Source organism: Lathyrus oleraceus, chromosome 1, assembly GCF_024323335.1.
Source record: "Lathyrus oleraceus cultivar Zhongwan6 chromosome 1, CAAS_Psat_ZW6_1.0, whole genome shotgun sequence".
NCBI classification, from domain to species: domain Eukaryota; kingdom Viridiplantae; phylum Streptophyta; class Magnoliopsida; order Fabales; family Fabaceae; genus Lathyrus; species Lathyrus oleraceus.
The window spans coordinates 177,765,625-177,770,097 of NC_066579.1; the positions used below are offsets into that span (position 1 = coordinate 177,765,625).

At 34.2% G+C, this 4,473-nt stretch overlaps 1 long non-coding RNA gene across 2 annotated transcripts; it reads left to right on the forward strand.

Moving 5' to 3' along the window:
* Positions 1–2,262: 2,262 nt before the first annotated feature.
* On the forward strand, positions 2,263–3,989 carry LOC127115596 (uncharacterized). 2 transcript variants are annotated; one of them, XR_007800791.1, is made up of 4 exons: positions 2,263–2,638; positions 3,464–3,608; positions 3,702–3,781; positions 3,858–3,989. It is a non-coding gene; the product is annotated as an uncharacterized LOC127115596 (long non-coding RNA). The 2 variants fall into 2 exon arrangements; XR_007800792.1 differs by having other exon boundaries at positions 3,464–3,781.
* Positions 3,990–4,473: the final 484 nt, after the last annotated feature.

Consider the following 4,473-nt stretch of genomic DNA (forward strand, 5'->3'; position numbering starts at 1 on the left):
GAGTACAAGATCCCAGAGATCAACATCGTAAACAAGAAAGAAGGTTTCTATTTTATCTTTCCAATAATCAAATTTCTCACCATCAAATATTGGTGGTTTTGCATTGTAGTGATCTCTTTCATTATTGTTAACAACGTTAGCAATGTTAGTAGCGACCATTGTTTATCACACAAACTGGATGGGTACTGAACACGGTGAAGTGTTGATAAAACTTGTATCGCAATCAGAACCGGGGCTCTGATGCCAATTGAAGGTGTGAAAAACACAAGAAAGGGTGGGGTTTGAATTGGGTTTTACAAGCAAAACCTTTTTCCAAAATAAGAACACCACTAACAAGTTAATAACAAAGAGATAAAAACACAAGTATTTTTATCCTGGTTCACTTGAAACTCAAAGATACTCAAGTCGACCCACCAAGGTTATTTTTCCTTATACACAAGGATTTAATCCACTATAATCAACAGATTACAATAATCACAAAGAATGCCCTTATTTGTCTTCTCAAGGATCCAATTATACCCTAGTCTCCTTAAGGACTCACAAAGAATAACCTTCTTTGTCTTCTCAGTGATAACCTCCTTAAGGAATCAAACAAACAGTTTGAATAATATTTTTTGTGTTACAAGTTGCTTCTATACAAGCAGATTTTACACAAATGATAGGCAAACACTTAAAGAAAAACTATGTACAAAAGAATGATAACTTTTCACAAAGAAACAGACTTGTCAACATATTGCATCACCGACGTTTTCTTCAAGTCTCTAAGTCTCACTTATAGAGCATAAGAAGAAGATCGTTGGAGGGGAAATTAGGGAAAGCTCATAGAGTGATTGTCCACTGTGGGATGGTGAAAGGAGTGATATTGCGTACCATCCTTCGCCCACAAAATCAATGACATGTGTGATGTATAGTACTGTCCTTTGACCACGAAATTAGGTAGTGGAAAGGATATTTAATTTATACTATTTGATCACATTACCATTTGATCTTTTCTTCAAGTTCATTGACTTCTGATGAGAGTTGATGAAGCATGAAATGTAGAAACATAGAGCTGGATTCAAAAACTTCAGAATCTTTGGTCAGAACCTTGACAACATCAGTAGTCTGGCTTGAGATCTTTAGTATCTTCAGAATCTTCAGAGTCTTCGGAATCTATAGTCAGAACCTTGATAACCGCAATCGTCTAGCTTAAGATCTTAAGAATCTTTAGCTATGTAACATAACTTTAAAAGCTTGCCATTTTTCAGAAGCTTTGGTGATCAGAGTCACGTCCATAAGCATGAACTGAGAGAACATTGCAACAATAACATATTGTTTCCTCAGAAGCTTCTCAGAAGTGAATCAGCATAAAAGTAGAAAGATCATTGCAGCAACAACATTCAATATCTTCAAAAACTTCTAGTAATTGGCGCAGAAGAAGATTTGGAACTCGTTGTTCAGAAACTGATGATGTTGCACGTCATATACCCAGAATCAGAATTGGCTGTTAAATCTACACAATAAGAAACCATTAGCATACAAAAATTATTCTCACATAAATACAACATTCTTATCATCAAAACTCCAGGTATAGATGCAGAACAAGATCTTGTTCTAACACACATCCTTTGCAGACCACAGTCTCATGCCTTTCAAATCCCTAACGTTTTCTTAGATCGTCCTTTCGGGTTTTCAGTCTACCGGGATACCCTTTTTTCCTAAGTTGCCCCTCGGGATGATCAACTTAGCGGGCTCTTTATTTCTTCTGATTTTATCTCTAATTTTTTCCTAGACCTTTCTTCTTGTAGTCCACCGGGATACCCATTTTTTCCTATGTTGCCCCTTAGGGTGATCAAATTATTGGGTTCTATTATTTCTTCTGCTCAAACTTAAACCAAAACAAAGTAATCAAAATAATTGAATAAAAATGAATTAAATAAAAGATCTACAAGATTCTAAAAGATAGAAAAAATGAAATCATAATTTTAAATGAAAAGAAATGAAATAGTAAAAATAAAGGAAAAATAAAAATGATAAAAGTAAAAATTAAATCAAGGTATCAAAAGAAGGAAAATCAAAAGTGCAATATTGATGATAGTAAAGAATAAAAAATAAGGAAAAATAAAACAAGAAAAGAGAATAACAAAAATGAAAAGAAATAAATAAACTAGGGGGTGCAGGAAGTGAAATGGGTGTGCAAAAAATAAAAAGAGCATGGGACCAAGTGAAACAGGCCCCAAACCAAACAAATGAAGGGGGTAAACTCAGAATCAATCAACATAAATGTTTGAAAATTTAAAAAAGAACGCGCCTGAGCTCTTTCCCTCTCCACCGCGGCAATGTCGCCTCTGGCGGTGGTGGAGCTCCTAACCACTACCCCAACATACTAAACCCTCCGTCTCACCTTGCTAAACCTAAATCCAACCATGCAATCTCTCAATTCCTAAACCCCTAAGTGAATCAAATAAAAGAACAAACGAACCCTAACCTATTGATTCAGAAATTAAATGACGGTGAGGTAGAATCAGAGCCTCAAGCAAGAGGGCTTTGGCTCCCTGCACAAAGCTCTACCTCGTGGTAACATTGTTTGATGAAATGGGTGAGCTCGAGATGTTTCTTCACCGGAGAAGATGACCAGAGCAACACGACTGTAGCAAAGGTCAGTTCTTTACCTCACTTACCCTCTTTTTTGTGTGTTTTCTTCTTTTTCTGTGTATTAGTTGAGGTCTGTTGAGGGTGGTTAATGTGTATGTTTAGGATGAGGGAATCCGAGAGAGTTGAAATAGATGAGAGTGAGTTGATTGAGAGGACTGGAGATTAGGTTTCTGCTCTGCTGAAGAAAATGGCAATGGTTTCTTGAATGAAACAACTCCCTCTTTTATAGTGAGGCTGTGAAGGGTTTTTGTTTTGAATTAGTGGGAAATGGCATAGAGGTAGTGGTGAGAAATTGGTTGTGTTGCAGAATGTGTTTGTCCTATTGTGTGTGTCTTCTGAAAAAATTATTGTACGATACACTTTTGTATGAAATGTATTGGTTTCATCTGGAATGTTTTATTTTACTGTAGTGCATTGTTATTGTTTATTTTTTTACTATAGTGAAAGTGAATGAGTGGAATTGATGTGATTTCATGTGCCTTTGTTAGTTTGATTTTTACATTGTTTGATGTATGGTTTGTGGATGGTTGTTTACTACTATCTCATGTATTGAACTATCTGCATTGCTAACATTGATGTTATGTTTGATGGTATGAAACACATTGCTAGCTTTTCTTAATGATCATTGCTTGGCTGATATGTGCCAAGTCTGCTCATGAACTGCTTGCTTAAATGCCTTTCCATGTTTTGTTTGCACTGTTGTTGGACTGCTATATTGCTACAAATGCTGCAATGTCTTGGTTAAGTTATTGATGAATGGCTTGTTGCTTGATGTGAAGCCATTGTTTTTATGTTGATAGTGCTAATGGTTTGATGTGAATGTTTGTAGGTTGCTACTGCAACTTGATTGGGGAAGCCTGTTGCATGTTTGTGTTTGGTTGGTTTACAGCAATCACAAGCTTGCACCTCTGCCTCTAAATTGTCATAGCTGCTACAATGATGTTGATGATGATATCACGTGAAATAGCTAGATTGTATATGATTTTGCCTTGCTGATGTTATTGTTGTGCAGGCATGTTTATATCTTGCTACTGATATTATGACATTGGCTTGTTTTGGGAATGCAGGGTTTTTCTTGATGTTTATGCAAGGATGCTATGACTGATGTGGTTTTGATCTTTGCCATGCCATCTTCTGAAAAATGAAGGTGCTAACGTTGTTGTGAATTTTTCTGATGTGATGTTGTTGAAGTTGTTGCTCATTGTTGTTGTTCATTGCTATAGGTTATGATGGGCTGCTTAGCACATTGCTTTGGGATGCAAGGGGAAAACCTTGGAGGTACAATATGGAGACAGCTAAAGGAAGTATATGAAGCATGGGAGCATCATAAAAAGGGCTTCCAAGTTTCAAGATCTTTTTCCTAGGGGTGGCAATTGGATCCATTTAGAGAAAATTCATCCAATCCATCCATTAAAAAATCCATCCAATCCATCCACTACATAAAAAATTAAATTAATGGATTGATCCAATCCATTCATTTATAAGTATGGATTATCCAATCCATCCAACACATTTTAATGATCCAATGGATTTTTTTATCTAATTTTAAAAAAAATATTTTTTTTCAAATATTAATTTTTTTTTTTTGAAAATAAAAAATAATTTTTTTTTCGAAAAAAAATCTTTTTTTTTTGAAAAATAAAAATAAATTTATTTTTTTCGAAAAAAAATTTTTTTTTTTGAAAATACAAAAAATCGTTTTTTTCCAAAAATTTAAAAATAATTTTGAAAAATACCAAATTTTGATTTTATTTTCGAAAATTTTATTTTTTTACGAATATAAAAAAAATATTTTTTTTCGAAAAAAAAAATATTTTTAAATTATTTTTTTCGAAAATA